Source organism: Pinus tabuliformis, chromosome 2_2 (genome assembly GCF_031772625.1).
Source record: "Pinus tabuliformis cultivar Carrire ecotype Pingquan chromosome 2_2, CPIR1, whole genome shotgun sequence".
Taxonomy (NCBI): domain Eukaryota; kingdom Viridiplantae; phylum Streptophyta; class Pinopsida; order Pinales; family Pinaceae; genus Pinus; species Pinus tabuliformis.
In genome coordinates, this window is record NC_142300.1 from 799,710,625 (window position 1) to 799,729,910 (window position 19,286).

The 19,286-nt window shown below is 43.4% G+C and overlaps 1 pseudogene; it reads left to right on the forward strand.

Annotated features, from left to right (window-relative positions):
• Positions 1 to 676: 676 nt before the first annotated feature.
• LOC149195155 (adenine/guanine permease AZG1-like) lies at positions 677 to 18,562 on the forward strand (annotated as a pseudogene).
• Positions 18,563 to 19,286: the final 724 nt, after the last annotated feature.

Sequence of the window (19,286 nt, forward strand, 5' to 3'; positions counted from 1 at the left end):
TGGACACTATGTCCTTTTATATAAAGGCTCATACCTGCCCTTGATTGCTTGCGATGAATGTATCTCTACATAAAATCGAAGGAGCTTATTTGTAAACTATATAATCACAAAGGAATGAATACGCATGCACTTGGCGTTACTGGAAGCAATCAAAATCAGCCAATGTCGTATCAGTCCCGTGGTTTTGGGTCGTATCAAAATTGAGAAGTTGTCTTCCATTACACAGTGAGGTGAAACGACTATATATTAAGGACCGACTCAGACATATAATATTAAGTTTCAATTTTCTTTGAAGAGAAGTCTTCGCATTAAAAGTATTTTATTCTGACCACTGATAAATTAAATTCCAGGGAACGTATGAAAAACATTGCAGAGATGGCACAATTTATTCAGAATACATGTGAGCAAGTTCACAGGTAAGCAAGTTCCAATCTCTCGAAGGGTAGTCCTTGCAAGTTGTCAAATGTGGGGACCTGTAAATTTCTGTTATAAACAACGGATGCTTTCATTCATTAAATCTGCAAGCATGGTTGCGGCTCCTCCTTTCTGGAAACGGTGGTCATATTCGTGTGCAGTACTTCAATTATTTGAAATTTCCTTTTAAACTCATGATTTTCCAGCCGCATACAAAAGGTTCATGATTTGTGAAGGCGTTGAAAACGTGAGGTCAGTTTATTTTATCAGCAGCTAACCATTTTACGAAGCTTCTGTGTTACAGCTTTCACTGGTTTAGTGAAGATGTTGAACTGTATCGCAAGTTTATGGCAAAAATGGGAACATGCAGAGGCCAAACTGAACGATAGAATGAACGAGTGTTGGATCGGAAGGTACTTCAAACTTGAAGCTCGGAAGACATGCTTTACAAAAGAAGTTCGGGCTGGAACTTCTACTTTCCTTACCATGGCATATATTTTAGCAGTCAACGCGAGTATCTTGACTGACTCTGGGGGCACATGTACCGTTGCCGACTGAACAGAGGTATGCAATGTTCCTGCCGTCTCTCCCCTTGACTGCCATGGTACATTCAAGGGCTCCAAGGGAAATTCTCTTACTGAACTAAAGTTAGTGAACCCTGGACCTGCCTGTAAGTTTCCTCCACTGAATAGAGGCTATGAACAATGCTTAGAACGTATTAGGAGAGACCTCATAGTGGCCACGGCTGTTTCGTCACTCACAGGATGTCTCATAATGGGAATCTTAGCAAACCTGCCCTTGGCACTTGCACCAGGAATGGGAGCTAACGCCTATTTCGCCTACAATGTTGTAGGGTTCCATGTCTCGGGCAATGTTTCGTATAAAAGTGCTCTTGCTGCTGTCTTTGTAGAGGGCTTTCTGTTTTTCATCATTTCAGCTCTTGGTTTGAGAACAAAGCTAGCAAAGATGATACCGAGACCCGTTCGCTTGTCATCTGCAGCAGGGATCGGACTGTTTCTTGCCGTCATAGGCCTTCAATCCGACCAAGGGATTGGTCTCGTGGGTTTCAGCCCTTCAACGCTTCTCACAATCTCTGCATGTCCCAGCCAATATAAGAGCCAGGTAGCTCCTGTTAGAACAGCGAACCGAACTCTCTTACTAATCACCGGTGCAGCTGCTTCTGCTGACATACTCTGTACCAGCCATCGCATGGAAAGCCCCACGTTGTGCCTAGGAATAGTGGGTTTCGTTATCATAAGTTATTGTTTGATGAAGGAAATAAAAGGAGCCATGATTTATGGGATTCTTTTCGTGACCTTTGTGTCCTGGATTAGAGGTACTCAGGTGACTGATTTCCCATACACTCCCCAAGGAAACCAGTCATTCGAATACTTTAAGAAGATCGCAGATGTTCATACAATTCAAAGCACTGCAGGAGCGTTCAGCTTCGCAGATTTTAGAAAAACTGAGCTCTGGGTTGCTCTCGGTACATTTCTCTACGTTGATTTGCTGGACACAACTGGAACGCTATATTCCATGGCGAAGTTTGCAGGATTTGTGGATGAGAAAGGTGAGTTTGAAGGCCAATATTTTGCATACATGAGCGATGCGGCTGCCATTGTTGTTGGGTCAGCTCTTGGGACGTCTCCTGTGACTGTGTTTATAGAGTCCTCGACTGGTATTCGGGAGGGAGGTCGAACCGGATTGACAACTGTGAGTGTGGGATTTTATTTCTTTCTGTCACTCTTTTTCACTCCACTTCTGGCAGCCATTCCACCTTGGGCCGTTGGGCCTCCCCTCATTCTCGTGGGAGAATGTCACACGGAATCTGTCAAGGGTGCGGACACGACTGACCTTCCTAGAAGTCTAAGACATTCTAATGACAAACAAGACAAAATGGAGTGATCTTTCTCTAAATACACCTTTTACAACATGAAAACTACAAGTGTTTAGGCTTACCTTATTCCAAAACGCTGTTGTTGAAGTCCGTTCTTGACGATCCGGATGAGCTCCTCCTTCAAGTCAATTCCTGCAACCACAAACAATCAAACAATTACCAAGCACTTGCATTTCATATAATAAAACATATATTCAACATGCAGACCAAGGAACACATGAAATAACTCATTAACACAAGCTATTGAGAAAAATAAACCAGTTTGTATTAATAACGAAACAAAGAAACTCTTACAACCTGGCCTTGGTGTTGTGCAAGTTCCTCCCAGGGTCCATCAAGGGTTTTCCTCTACTTTGACAAAGCTCACCCTCTCCCAAGTAGAATCAAGTGAAGACAATCTCTCCTCACAAAGGCTCTAATGGAAGACCTAAATCCTGCAGCATTTACCCAAAGAAAATGTATAGCTCCAACCTCCTCTCCTTCTGGCTCAATGCCTTTATTTATAGTGCTGTAAAGAGGTTATTCAGGTCCACTATCAATGGGATCATCCCCCTCTATGGGTGGGATAGCTCCCTTATTGATGGGATAAGTTCCCCCTTAATAGAGATACATGAACCAACTGGAGGCGCATCCATTTCATCAAACCGACCTCTAGAATGTTCTAGAAGTTACCACAAGTAACTTTTCAAGATAAAACTCACGCATTTTGCCTTTTACAGAGGGACGCACCTGTCCCTTAACATACAGAGCGTCCATGGACGCAGATTTTGTGAACATGGTCAGCGTCCCCGCAGGTAAGGCTAGAGAGAACCTGCGACCCCAGAGATAAACATAGTTTTTACAAGACTTTCTCTCTTCTTTGAGTTTGAGATGGATAACAGAGGCATGAGACTTGCCTAAGAGGGTAGCATGACTGTTGATTTGAGCCATACTAACTGTAAGTAGTCAAGGTGACATTTTTTAGTGTAACAGATTGCCCCCTAAAGTGCGAAGCCTGGAATAGAATAGGGTTTTGTAATTCTAGGAAGGGTGAAGCGCTTTATCATTTCAAGGATTGCCTTGTGGATGGCCTGGTTGGAACCTGCAATTTTCAACACAAAATACATGGATAAGATTATATCATCACTGAGGTAGGCATTCCCATACTCAGATTCAAAACTTTAACTAATGGACTAACTATTCTGATACAGGAATGATCTTGCAGTACATCATTTTTATAGACTTTTGTAGACACAGTATGGACGCAGCCATCTGTTTATGATTAGTCTACATAGACAATGAATACAAAACTCCTCGCAGCCTGGATGGTAGAAACTAGATCCAGGGTCTTCACTTCTACTTCCCGAATTGGTACGATTCTAGCCATGTGATTAAATGATTCGATGTCGAACATGATAGAAACCACTTGATTACCAGTCAATGATGTAAACTGTTAACAAGCGTGAGAGAAACCACCAGTAATGTCAATGGTTCTCAAAGTACCAAGCACAACCCGTGAAATGTGAATAGATGTTTTGATGTCGAACACTTCACGGAATCCTCTGATCGAAAGTCAATGATGTAAACTGACGTCAAAGGCGAGAAACCTGCCATTGATGCATGCAGACTTCAAGGTACTGTCGATTCCTAAGTCATCTTTCTAGATAATGTGTCGATGTCGATAGAAAGCGACCCGTTGCAGGCAAGCCCGCAACACGAAATCATTGTTCAAGTTGAAGAAATGTTGCTGTAAGGACTGACTCAGGGATGGTCAAATGGATGACAAGTATTTTGCAGATGAAAGTTTTTTCTTGCAGACCTCTTGAACACATAACGACACAACAGATGGTTTGGTGACGTATAACTCAAAGTTAACCCCTGGAACCCGGTTAAAGACTTTCAAAGTGATTTGGTCAACTGTGAGGTAAAAGATTTCCCAACCCAGGTGAATGAAAAGTGTCGTGTTCAAGAGCGGTAATAAAGTTTCTTCTGAGACAAAAGGTGACAAATAGGTTCATTCTTCTCTTTTTTCCCCCACCATTTCTGGCAAGTACCTCTTTATTTTTAACAAGCTTGAGGAGGATAACATATGCTTGATTATAAGCTCATCCTTCGGACGAGTCCAACCTAGTTTAAATTCGAACCCTAGGAAGGAGTGGTTCGTTCCTGTTTGTAATTGAACAGGTCCTCTACTGTAAAAGTTTAACGAGCCCAGTATAGGAGAAACTCGGCGTTTTTCATTTTTAGAGAGTCTGAAAAAACTAAAGGAGACTCCACGTTGAACTTTTTCGTATATTTGTGTCCCTCAAGCCCGAAAAAGTATAAAATAATACCTGGGGGAACCGCTTGATCTTGCGACCAAGGAGTACTTTCATAATAGTGTCGTTAACCTGAAAAGTAAAAAGCGATCAAGGACACGTCGTTTTATTTCCTTATCGAGTTCGAAACGACAAAAACCCGGCAATCTTTTCCTGATTTTGCGGTCAGAAAAGAGCTAAAAGGGGACCGTCTTTTAATTCCGTTTTAACGAGTGAAAAAGAAACACTCGGCGATCTTTTCATGTTTTAGGAGTCAGAAAAGGGCTTAAAAGATGACTCTGATATTTTGTTTGTGAAAAATTACAATTTCCCTCGAAATCCCTTTGTCCATGTCATTTTTACCGTTTCACTGTTGAGGTTGAAAAAGGAGCTTTTGACAAGAAACTTCCCGTGGTCGCTGCGGAAAATCTGACCGTTGGAATCGAACGCCGTCTCATCCAGGTATTTTACACATCCTACTCTGCATTTCTATCCGTTTAGAATCAATTTTTAGGTTTTAGTTTCATTTTTTGGGGGGGTTTTGGTTTTGGAATGCGCCTCTCGGCGGACGCAGGTGCCCTTCGGGTGACCTGCGTCCCCCGACTTTTTCTCATACGGGAAAACGGTCGGAAGACGCAGCCCGCCTTCAGGCCAGCTGCGTCCGGGCGCCCTGTGCTACAAAGCCGGGGTGCGTCCTCCGAGAAACGCGCATTTCAAAACCCCAACTCTCTCAAAAAACCACCAAAAATTCCCAAATTAATTTCTAATTGCTATTTTTGATATGCAGGGCATTAATCATGTTAGACTGGAGAGAAAGAGAGCATGTAGAGGAAGATGAAGCTGCAATAAATCACCAACCTTCCCTGGATGCCCTAAGAGCATGCGGATTATACAAATATTGGACCATACCGGGCATGAGGGGCCAGGTAAGATTCTTGGAATGGCTGGTTGAGCGATGGAACGTACAAGAACAATGCTTTTACATAGGAGGGCACCAGCTCGAGATAGAGCCCTCGGATGTATACTTTCTCACTGGCTTGCCAAACAGAGGTGAGCAACTCAGTCTTGCGGGGACTAGGCCGGGTGGCCAATCCCTTGATAGTCTCCGCGAGAATTGGTGCACACCTGGGGCTCACCATTCAAAAGGCATAGAGATAAAACACATCACTCTACCGGAACTCAAAGTCATAGCGTTCACGGTTACCAGAATTTGCGGCGCGGCCGCTTTACACATTGCTTCCGGATCCCAAATGCGGATGGCAATTGACTGTTACCAAGGCACCATTTTCAACTGGTGTGAAGCTGTGTCGGCTCATATGAAGAGCCAACTGACCAAGGCAAAGAACGGACGACTAAAGACTTTTGGATATGGGCCTATAGTCGTGAGCTTTGCCTTGGAGAGAATTCCAATGCTGATCCCTCAGCAACTCACTGTTGATATCTTGGGTCCTCAGCAGCCAAAGCTGATACGATGGGTTGCGGTGATGGCCCGGCATCCTGACGAGGGCGCGACAGTAGTTCGATTCTCAGATAGTTATTTTGACTGGTTAGAGGGCCAGCTTTTTGTGATACAGGACTTTCCGTATGCCGGAATGGATTTCAGAGGTGATCCGGACATGGTTCTTCCACAGGGGGAACAATGGGACGACAGAGGTACTTTCATTTTCACAAGTTTTCTAATTATGTATTTTTTTATTTTTCATATATATCGTCTCAAAGTAACAGTAAAACTTTAAAAATGCAGATGTTGGACCACAGCGTCCAGCCAATCTCCGGCCTTATGATAGACGACATCCAGCTGCACCGGCACCGGCCCCACAGGACGCGGCAGCAGAAGTACTAGCTGAGTTGGAGCATGATCTAGAGCGTCTCACGGCAGATATACCTGAGACTACTATGGACGACATTCCTATCAGGCTTCAGCGCTTCGTAGTCGCGGTCCCTGGACCGTTTAGGAGATTTTTGCGTAAGGTAGCCCGCGCAGTGGTGTCGTACAGAGAGCACCACCAGTGATTGACTAGTCACTTTTGTAGTCACATGTGACATTTTTGACTTTTTGTACTATCATTTTGCCGATCATAAGGTGTTTTAAACCTATGATCGAAGACGATGTATATATTTTTGGACACACTTCTATCTATATCTATATATCACTATTACCGGCTTATCTTGTTTAACATGTATGATGAAATGTCTTTAAATTTACTTGCATGATTATTATAAATGTCTGTCCAACACTCGAGAAGCAATTGCATCTGCTAATGTATTCAAAGACCTTGGAATATGTTGATATTCAATGTAATCAAATTCACGTTCCAAGAGACGCACTCTCAAAAACAACCTTAATAACACAGGATTTCTAATGGCATAAACTCTATTAAGCTGTAATACAACAAGTTCAGAATCTAACCTCACTATCAAACGTCGAATTCCAAATGAAATAGATTCGGATAATAATTCAACCACTGCACTGTATTCTGCAATGTTATTCGTTGTTTGACCGAGGCTTACCCCATGCATAGAAACTAACTCGTCAGAGGGCGAATAGATAACCCAAGCTGCGGAAGAGATATTCCGTGTACTACGACAAGCACCATCAGCAAATCCAATGTATGTTTGGAGAGGCGTCGACATCTACAATATCAAGAGTAAAACCAAGATAAGCCAGAATAATGACGAAAAACCACACTTGCTAAGCTAAGCACACTGACTAAACTAACACACTTGCTAGCTAGAAAGAAAATCTAACCTATCTAAAAATTTCTCCATACCCATCATTTTAAGCATAATACCTCTTTAGGTAAAGTCCATTTCTGGGTTTACCCAAAGAGTCCCCATCAAAATCAACTAACTCATAAGCCCCTTTTGCTAGCTTTCGCTTTACAATGTAGGGCCCATGCCACATGGGAACGAATTTTCCGGCACCTAGCTTATCGTTAGCTTGATCATATAATAGTACTAGGTCTCCTTCCGAAAAACTTCGAGGGGTTACATTTTTATCGTACTGAGCTTTCATTCGTTTCGCGTGAGTCTCGATAGCTAAAGTAGCGTCACGTCGAGTCTCATCTAATTTAGCCAAGTATAATAACCGTTTCTCCTCTTCGGAAGTAGCTGGAAGTAATTCGACAGCCATTTGAAGTGATGGGATTTCGCATTCAATAGGTAACACAGCTTCTAAGCCATAAACTAGCTGGAAAGGGGTGAAACCTGTTGAATTTTTCACTGAAGTTCGATATGCCCATAGCGCCGAAAATAACATGTTATGCCAATTCGTTCGATGGATACCAATGATCCGTCGAATCATGATGACTAGAACTTTGTTGATTGACTCAACCAAACCGTTGGCTTGCGGATAATAAGGAGTAGAGCTATCGTGGCGCAAACCAAGCTGGCTTGTAAGCTCAGTCATCATGACGTTTCGAAAATGGCTCCCATGGTCAGTAATGATTGCTTGTGGGACACCAAACCTAGTTATGATATGATTGAATACGAAAACTGCAGCTGTCTTGCCGCTTGCGTCGAATGTAGGCATCGCCTCGGCCCATTTTGTAAAATAATCAACCGCGAGGATGATATACGCATGCCCCCCGGCCGAGTGAGGGTTACAAGTAATAAAGTCAATGCCCCATTTGGCGAATGGACCAGCGGCAATTATAGGGTGGAGAGGAGCAGGTGGAGCGCGCATCTTTCGATCAAACACTTGACAGTTGTGGCATGTTCTGACAGCAAGGATACAATCTTTAAACATAGACGGCCAGAAATAGCCAGCGCGCAACACCTTCTGAGCTGTGGCATACCCAGACATATGACCGCCACATGCTCCAGAGTGACAATCATTCAAAACTCTCTCAGCCTCTTCGTGAGTTAAACAACGTCGAAAAACTAAGTCTGCCCCCGGCGATAAAGTGTATCTCCAATAATTCTGTATTGCTGGGATCGAAACCGAATTTTTCGACGGTCTTCCTTGGAAGCTTCAGGCCGAAAGGTTTGGGTTTGGAGATAGATGATTATATCCCCATACCACGGATCTAAAGTGCTAATAAGAAACAAAGATTCGTCCGCAATGGACTCCTCTGCCACAGTCTCTGTGTCAGCACTCGGGAAATCACACATCAATTCCGCAAAAACTAAAGATTTCTTAGACTTGGACTTCTCGAACTCCAAGTCGAACTCTTGCAGGATAACAATCCATTTAGAGTACTTGCCCCCTAGCAGTTGTTTTGTCAAAATATAAATCATAGGGTTGCAATCCGAAATAACTGTAGTCTTGCGGAGAAGAATGTAGTGACGAAAACGCTGGACAGCTTGAACGGCTGCCAGGGCCAATTTCTCCACATGCGAATATTTTAACTCAGTGGGATTTAAGGTTCTACTAAGATAATATATCACATGCTCTGCTTTGAATTCATCTTCTTGAACTAACACCATTCCAATGGTGGAATGCGAAGCTGCGAGGTATAAGAAGTAGTCCTGGTTGTAGTTGGGAGGATGCAATAACGGTGCATGGGTCAACGCGTGTTTCAGTGCATCAAAAGATTGTTGGGCAATCTCGTCCCAAAAGAATTGTGCGTTCTGTTTCAACAACCGTGTAAAACCTTTAGTGACCTCGGCGTAGTTTGGGATGAATCGGCGTAAAAAGTTCGCTTTCCCTTGCAAACTTTGGAGTTGGCGCAAACTCGAAGGAGGAGGCAATTTGATGATAGCCTCGACTTTCGAGGGATCGACGCGAATGCCGGCTTTTGAAACAACAAATCCCAGCAATCGACCTGTTTCTATACAGAAAACACACTTGTGGGGATTCAACCGAATTCGATAATGCCTACACCTCATAAAGATTGCTCGTAGGTGGACAAGGTGATCAGCTCGTTGTAAAGAATGAGCAGGCAAATCATCGAGATAGGGTTGCACAATGTGCTTGATGTCATGAAATGCATAAGACATCGCCCGTTGAAAAGTAGCGCCGGCATTCTTAAGCCCAAAAGGTAATTTGCAATAAGCAAATGTCCCCCATGGACAAATGAATGCCGTTTTTGGTTGATCGGCAGGTAGAATATTGATTTGATTATAGCCTGAGAAACCATCCATGAAGGAAAACATCTCACTTCCGGCACAATCATCAATAATTTGATCGATATAAGGCGTAGGATAGTTGTCTTTTGGACAAGCTCGATTGATATCCCTATAGTCGATACAGATTCTTATTGTTCCTTGTTTTTTATTGACGGGAACAATATTCGATACCCAATCCGTTAACGGGATCGGATAAATGAAACCTGCTTTCAACAGCTTTTCGACTTCTGCTTTAATCGCAGCCGCTTTTCGAGGGTGAATCTGACGCAACCGTTGCCGAATGGGTTTAGCATCCGGGTAGGTTTTGATTTCATGAACAACAATGGCAGGATCAATTCCCGGCATTTCCTCGTAAGACCAGGCAAACACGTCGCGGAATTCTTGGAATAGGGCCTTGTAAGTTTGGATTTCTTCTTCAGTACATGCGGCACCTATATGAATGTTCTCCTCGATTCCGGGCTTCACTGAAATATCAATGGGAATAGTACGAGAAATATTCCCTAAATTCAGCTCTGAATCAGAATGTTTCGTTGGATCCTGAGCGTCTTTGACATATTCAGCGGTAAAGATAGATGAAAAATCATTTTCAAATGCATCATCCTTAGGTAAAAACGAAGATCTGTGATGGAGATCTTCCCATGGTAGATCATCTACACTTAGGATTTCGCGAAGTTGTTCGTCAGATGACACTTCTTCGGGAAACGTTATCCGTTCTAAGGGTGAGGTGAAAAGTGACTCTTCACTGACCACATTCATTTGGTCGGTTGAATGAAAGTCGGTAAAAGACATAAGAGCTTCATAAGCAATCTCATACGGACTCAACGGCATAACATCACCGAGTGAGTCTAGCTCAGAGTCAGAGGGAACATACCAAGGATCATCATAAATAATGTTTTCTGACGTGATCATATGAATTGTTGCGAACGAAGGGTCTGCATTGAGTGGAGGGAGAGGAAAAGTTCCCAGTAAACCGGAATCCTTAACTAAACCTACACCAATGTCCCTATAAGGGATTGTCGTTTTACCAACATGCTGGATAGTTTCTAAAGAGGTTGGGTCGGATGAAAAGTATGTCAGCTGATCAATAGTCACGATCTTACCGTTATGTGGAAACTTAATGACTCTGAAGACCGATGAAACGACCGCTGTCATAGCATATGACCAACTTCGACCCAAAAGAAGGTTGTAGTCTAGAGGGGCATCAACCACTTCCACATCCAGACTAACGGTTTTACCTTCGACCCCTATAGGCAATTCTTGTAGAATACCAAACGGACGGAACCCACGGCCATCAAAGGCCTTAAGGATGGTGGGGGATTGGTTCAACGAAGGAGAACCAAGCGATCTCCAACATTGAATCGACATAATACACGTAGAAGCTCCCTCATCAATCACAGTCCGATGAATAGGCCTGTTTTTGACTATCACTGGAATTTGGAAAGCCATTTGATGGGGGAGACGCGGTGTACTACTTTCTAGATCAAAGATCATTAGGTTCGGGTCCTGAACATCGACAGCTCCAATAGCCGACAAAAGCAATTTTCGTTGCGCTGGACATGATTGCAGCACTTCGAGTGCCGACATTGCTGAAGGTGAAACAGCTAAGTCTTCAACAATGTTGTAATTCTGGGCTGCTCTCGCATGTGGATTGAAAGCAGACCTTCGAAGTACACCCTTGGCGGGCGGCTTAATCACTAAGTCTGGGTTAGGTTTTTCGATCTGTAGTGGATCGGAACCAGGAGCTGAGGTTGATGGGTTAGAGTGAGAAGATTCTGCTTCTTTACCATCAACAGGAGCCTTACTACCATAATCTTGCGATCGAGTCGCAATCCTGACATGAGACATCATCAAAATGGGTTCTTCACTGGCATTCGAAGAAGAACCTATCATCTTATTTTCCTGCTCGGGAAATGGATTCTTTAACACAGCAGGAGTGGGAGAACCTTTGACTATTTTCACTACCTCGGCCCGATGAGGGCAGTCTCTCGTAAAATGATCTTCTTCACAAATGAGACAAGGATAACGAGGTTTGCGCTTTTCGTCATTGGTTTCCGACTTTTCCGTTTTCTCCTTTGGAGCCTTGTCTGCTTTAGCCTTCTTCTTTCCTTTCTTCTTTCCACCGTTTTTGGATTTGGCCGTAGATGACTCTACAGCGTGAATGTCGGCGGTAAGTTCAGGAGGAGAAGACTCTCCTGTCGGAGAATCAGGCAAAGTGATAATTGGAGTATTGGAGGTCTTGGAAGACTTCTTCTTACTCTTCGTAGTCACGATACCGATCATACCATCAGCGGCATGAGATCCCGAAGGAGCAGCAGCGATTTGGTTTGACTTTGGAAGATCCGGAATTTTCTCGTGTAACGTACCCGACTGAGTGTAAACTAAGTCAAGGTATTGTGCCTGAGCAATGACTTGCTCCTCAGTAACTACTCCGGCCTTAGCTACATCTTCAGTAATTCTTGGTAATAATGATTTTACAAACCATTCAGCTAAATTTGGTCCGGGATAAAAACTTTCACTAATCTTCTTCGACGTCTCCACTCATGGATGTGATCAGAAATGTACGTGGATGTCGATTGTTTTAGCGAAGTTAATAATTCTGTACCATTATCGTATCTGACTGGTAACTGAAAATGAGTTAAGAATGAAGTAGCTAACTGGCTAAAGTTGTAAAAAGAAGCCCGTGGCAACTCAATGTACCACTTGGCTGCGAGACCAATGAGTGTACGCTGGAAAAGACGTAAGCGGATAGAATCATCTGAGATGGAATTTGATGCACACCAGAGGTGGTAAGTCATCACGTGATTAGACGGATCCTCTCCAGACTTACCTTCGAACTTGGGTATATCGCTGGGCAACTTATTTGGCATTGGCGGCCAGAACGGAAGATATTGAATTGGATCGTTCGTTAGGCGCGTCAAGTCGGGTAAATCTAAAGTCGCAATAAACGGTAACTGCCGGTTAGGATCTCTAAAACTCTGAGTCACAATACCAGCCCCAGGAGGAGGATATCCAGGATAACTAGGAACAGGAGTCGCATTTGGGATATTATATCCTCCTGGAAAACCAGGATTAACCGGACCGTACTGGGGTTGCTGAGGTGGTTGATAAGTGTACCCAGGATACGGTTGATACTGGTAAACCGGTTGTTGGGCAGCTTGCCCAGGTTGATACTGTCCCTGGTACGGAGGTTGAACAAATTGAGGTTGAGTAGTAACAACCGTACTTGTACCAGGTTGGCCTGCAGGCATCTGGACTGTGGTTTGAACCGTGGGTCCAGACAACGGTACAGATGTCTGAGGAGTGGTTACAGGGACAGTAGAAACCGGAGCTGCCGATACTCCAGAAGTAAGCATGGTAGATGAAGCGGTAGTTGCTGCAGCCGTGTGAGGTGGAGTACTAGGTGCAATTGGCGGCTGAGTAACTACAGAAGTTACAGGGGTCTGAACACTTGACTGGACAGGTTGCGGTTGCTGGGGTGGACCAGGAACTGCAGGTTGTCCTGCTTGAGGTACCGACTGTATACTTGGTTGCGACATCTGTTGACCCTGTGACGGATCCCATGTTAACATTCCAGGGTATTGACTCGTAACAGGTTGAGGATACTGAGATCCATAGCCGTATTGAGGATAGGGTTGATAACTGTAAGGTGCAGTCCCATATGATTGCCCTTGAGGTGGTTGATAACCTTGACCAGGGTATTGACCCGTAGGTTGATAACCTTGAGGTAAATACGAATACTGGGGTTGACCTTGACCTTGAGGTTGGTATCCTTGAGGTTGATACCCTTGGGGTTGATACCCTTGGGGTTGCCATCCTTGAGGTTGCCATCCTTGAGGTTGATACTGATACTGAGGTTGACTTTGGGGTACATATTGAGGCTGGGGTTGATACCCTTGGGGTTGCCCCCCAGTCACAAATGAAGTACCTTGAGGTTGCCCCCCAGGCATTAACGAAGGTTGCCCCCCAGGCGGTAATTGGCCACCTTGAGGTTGGTTAATGGGAGTTGAACCTGACATCATATAAACTTCACCTATACTCAATGGTACATTACCACTGTTTCCAACTAATAACCCATGATCAATGGGTTGAGGAGATGCTCCCGCAAAGGTACCAGAAAGTGATTGATACCCAGTAGGAACAGAAGGACCGCCATGTAAAAATGATTCAGGACTTTGTGAAAACACAGATGACTGACCAGACATATTTACAGGAGAATGAATTCCTCTAGGTGGAACCGGAGTACGAGGTGTAGAAAAACCTACTGAGTTGTCTAAAAAATTGGTTAATGCAAGGTACCAAGATTCACTTCTAGGAGGACTGTAAAAGATGGATTCACGCTCCCTTAGATCAAGGGTAATTAGATCTTCAGAATCAGAAACGCCTATTTCTTCCTCTGGAACAAGTTCTTCTATAGCAATTAATCCAACAGGAAGATTTTCGGTGATAATTCTTTCTATTCTTGGTGAATCAGGAACACTAGGAGTTGGAGTAACAGGTTCTGAAATTTCAGGTTCTTCGCCTGTTTCACTGGCAGATGAAAAACTACCAGCAAGCTCGGAAACTGTAACAGCTTCGGGATTGTAACCTGTTTCTAAACTTTGGTAATCTGGATGGACTACCAAGGAAGATTCTCCTTCTTCAGGTGAACCTACTTTACTGCCACTAGGAGTTACAAGGACCTTTAAACCCTCTAAATTACTGGGGTCGTCTCGAGGAGGTGAACCCCTAAGTTCACGGGATCTTCTCAACAATTCGGCCACAGAAACAACTTCAGGAGACTGGCCCGCAATGCGACGGGACCTTCTCGGTAATTCCGCCACAATTAAAGATTTTAACTACAACACACGAAAACAAAGTAAAAAATTTCAAATCAAACCACCTAAAGTCTTCTAAAGAACCAATCAAATTTGAAGCACACGCCTAAATAATCTAGAGCGTCAAACCACACACAAACAGTAGTCTTCCGGACCAAAAGCGCTAGTTGGTGATTAGGCCCAACCTCGCAGGATTCAGTACAGAAATAGTGGGTGGAACAGTTACCCCGGCAACCTGCTTAATGAATAGACTGGACCAAGTTCCTCCACTTTAACCGTCTCGAAGTGAAGCGAACCCCCCAGAAAATCCAAGTGAGTATAACCGACGTCTGCTCCAGGTACAGTGGGACCTTCCCTCCACCGTCACCTTGGGTAGAATCCTAGATATTATGGCCACTAAGGTTACCAATCACAACAATTACACCTGGGGGAACAGTCTAAACTCCGACAGCACGCAAGGGCAGAGTAGCAAGCTCCAATCCCCTTACCGGCTCCTTGACAACAATCCAAGGTTTACCGATAAGTGACCCCTGGCTCCTCGACAATGGTTAATCCGAGGTTTACCGTTTGTAATACGTACTGCCTGGCGTCGTTCCCAACGAGGGAGGAATGATCCCCTCACTGGTTCGGACACGAGCTCGTGTTTCTCCTTTAAGAGGAGCTTTCCCAGAATGTAACTGAAACAATTGGATTTGTTCTACTCAAGATAGACTATCTGTTTGGTTTTGTAGTCTTGGAGAGTTAAGTACTCACCTACTCCAAGACCCTAGCCTAAGCTATGTTGGTGCTTCAGAGCCCTAGAAAAATAAAGATTACTAGATTGATTTTAATTTAAGCGTTACTTTTAAGGTTGTTTCTTAAGTCAAAAGGTGATGGAAGTGAAACTAGTGGTGTGTTGACTCGACTCGAAACCACTACAAAATGCACCTAAAATGATTTATCCACTACTTTACTTTTTCGATGAATTGCTTAACTAAAAAGTTGAGAGAATGCAATCTTTATAAAAGCAACTTCTTAATTGAAGACAATCAAAGAAACAATTCGTTTTTCTTTTCCAAGCATAAAAACATAACTTCTCTTTACATGCACGAAAAAACTCTTTTCTTCTTTTGAAAACAAAAAGCTACTTGAAACAAGACTTTTTAAGAAGATGTTTTTGTATTTTTCTTTTAATAAAGCAAGTAAATCTAATATAACCAAAAATCAATCTTAACAACTCTTAAAATCTATGAAAATGCACTCATAAGCAAACTAAAGGCAAATTTACTCTAAGCAATCTTAACGAGGCCAAAACTAACAATGATTATTTCTAAGGTGTTTTACTTGATCACAATCAAATCAAGGACTAGCTTATTGCAGAATCAAAAACTAGCCAAAACAAAACTCTAATCTTTTTGTTCTTTTTGTAAAATGGAAATCAATACTTTATAAACAAGTAATTCGAAATTTGACCCAAAACAACTCAAATGGCAAGTTGCTCACAAAAGGAGACTTTACGACAGGCCCGACTTCTAAGAAGGTTGACTAACCAGAGAGATCTAAGGCTGGACAACTTTCTACTATCAAAGTCACTACAAAGCCTTTCCAAAAATCAAACCCTAGGTCTAAACTTCGTTGAAAACCACTAAAACACTCAAAGCTCACAAAACAAGTTCAGGTGAAAATTCTTGACAGGGTACTAAAGGATCTGGGCAGAAAACACTAAGGAAAAACAAAATCTAAAAGCAATTTAAAGCAAAAATGGAATTTTCTTAAGTTTTACAGGAAGACGCAGGCAACCCGTTGTCACAGGTGCGGCCCCGCTCTGTGCAGACGGCAACAGCGCGTCCAAAGACGCACTGTGCAGTACTAAGAGGGTGCGTCCTTCTGGAAAAATGAAGAAAAACCAAATCTAACTAAATCTAAAGCTAAGCCACCCAAATACTAATTCTCACAGTCAAAAACCAGAAAATAAAAATGATTTTCTCAAAGCAAAGTTCATATAAAGGAAAAGACTCTCTCATTAATGGATTCCCCAGTGGAGTCGCCAATTTGTCACACGGAATCTGTCAAGGGTGCGGACACGACTGACCTTCCTAGAAGTCTAAGACATTCTAATGACAAACAAGACAAAATGGAGTGATCTTTCTCTAAATACACCTTTTACAACATGAAAACTACAAGTGTTTAGGCTTACCTTATTCCAAAACGCTGTTGTTGAAGTCCGTTCTTGACGATCCGGATGAGCTCCTCCTTCAAGTCAATTCCTGCAACCACAAACAATCAAACAATTACCAAGCACTTGCATTTCATATAATAAAACATATATTCAACATGCAGACCAAGGAACACATGAAATAACTCATTAACACAAGCTATTGAGAAAAATAAACCAGTTTGTATTAATAACGAAACAAAGAAACTCTTACAACCTGGCCTTGGTGTTGTGCAAGTTCCTCCCAGGGTCCATCAAGGGTTTTCCTCTACTTTGACAAAGCTCACCCTCTCCCAAGTAGAATCAAGTGAAGACAATCTCTCCTCACAAAGGCTCTAATGGAAGACCTAAATCCTGCAGCATTTACCCAAAGAAAATGTATAGCTCCAACCTCCTCTCCTTCTGGCTCAATGCCTTTATTTATAGTGCTGTAAAGAGGTTATTCAGGTCCACTATCAATGGGATCATCCCCCTCTATGGGTGGGATAGCTCCCTTATTGATGGGATAAGTTCCCCCTTAATAGAGATACATGAACCAACTGGAGGCGCATCCATTTCATCAAACCGACCTCTAGAATGTTCTAGAAGTAACCACAAGTAACTTTTTAAAGATAAAACTCGCGCATTTTGCCTTTTACAGAGGGACGCACCTGTCCCTTAACATACAGAGCGTCCATGGACGCAGATTTTGTGAACATGGTCAGCGTCCCCGCAGGTAAGGCTAGAGAGAACCTGCGACCCCAGAGATAAACATAGTTTTTACAAGACTTTCTCTCTTCTTTGAGTTTGAGATGGATAACAGAGGCATGAGACTTGCCTAAGAGGGTAGCATGACTGTTGATTTGAGCCATACTAACTATAAGTAGTCAAGGTGACATTTTTTTAGTGTAACAGAGAACATGAAGCAAGCGAACCCTGCTTTCATGACGATGGTGTTAATGCCTCTTACCTACTCCATTTCTTACGGATTGATGGCCGGCATTGGAACTTACATCGTTCTCCATTCTTGGGACCTGGTTGTATATGGGCTAAGACATCTCAGGAAGTATATCGTTCTCCATTCCTAGGACCTGGTTGTGTGAGAATAATGCAGAAATAGATTTAGTTATCAGTGGTTGAACTGAATTAGTTGTAGGTGGTTGAACAGAATTAGTTATGAGTGGTTAGGTGTTATTCTTATATAAGTGTGATGTAATTGAACAAATAGATGAATAAAGTTAGTGAGGTTTTCTGTTTTAAGTTGGTACCAGAGCTCAGGATTTGAGCTGGGGTGAGAGCGCAGGTGAGGAAGGCCGAGTGGCTGTTGAAGATTGAACTTGTTTGTGCCACCTGCGAAGCTGTGGAACCGAGTGCGTTGTGTTGAGGGAAGCGAGATCTGCCGTGAGAACGTTGCTGGTGCTGTCCGTCGTTGTCCAGAACGTTGTCAAGAACGCCCTGTCCAGAATCCACTTGCTGGTGTTTGTCCAGAACGTTGTCAAGAACGCCCTGTCCAGAATCCACTTGCTGGTGTGCTGCCAAGACCCCTGTCAAGAACTCGGGTAGCAGTTGTTGTTGTGGGTATGTGTTGCCAAGACCCCTGTCAAGAACTCGGGTAGCAGTTGCTGTGTGTGCTATCAAGAACCGTCGACTGGTGTGTAGTCAAGAACGCTGTCGAGAGAAGCGAGATCTCCGTGAGGCCGAGATCTGCCTTGAGGCGTTTGCTGTAAATGGGTAAGAGCTTCCATTTCTAAAGTATTTAAGGTGCTGTGTGTGAGCGTCTTCAGTTTGCGACTTTGGGTTTGCAACTTTGCAGTTGCAGTTGCAGTCAGTATACTGTTTGACAGTGTTTGAAGGTTTGAAGTTTGGAGACGTGCCTGAGGGCGATTGCCGCGTGAGGACTGAGACGATTGCCGCGTGAGGACGAGGATTGCCGCGTGAGGACTGAGTCCTTGAGGGGGTTTGAAATCTGATTGACAATTTTCTATTTAATTACCTGTGTGGTCAATCGTAGTTTTTCATTTCTTGCTTGCAGATTAGCACATTGTGAAAGGCCGCGAGCCTGTTATATTTTTTGGAATGATAACCGTTTATATTTCAAAGAACTGCGGCTATACAGTCTTGTTGAGTTAAGAATTTCCGGTCTCTTGGTGGCGCCGCCCGGACAGAGGGTTGAACTGAAACCTCAATGGAAGTTTGGAATTTTGTTGAAATTTGAATTGTGTTGAATATTGTCTATTATAACTTGTAGAAATTGTGCAAGTTTTCTGTTTTAAGGAATAGAACGAAGCTTTACCTTTCGTACACACCACTGGAAGCCATTGCCGCTGCAACTATCACAGGAAGTCCACGCGTTGAAGGAGTAGTGTTGCCAGTGGGTTCCCCTTCTCACACATAAGAGGACGTGTGACTGTGGGAGACAGTTCCAGTTGTTGCAAGTGAAGAGGTTTTCTAATATATCTTCCCAAATCTACGGTTGGTCGTTGGGAAAAGTTTGCCATCGGTCGGTTGATGTAGGTGTGACTGTCTCATCCGAGACAAGTTTTGAGGCTCAGTGAAAAGAAATTTGTGATGGTGACGGGCGAGGAAAGTTAAAGGTCGCCATCTCGTGGAAGGCGTCCCTAGAAGCAAGGAGCATCGAGTCC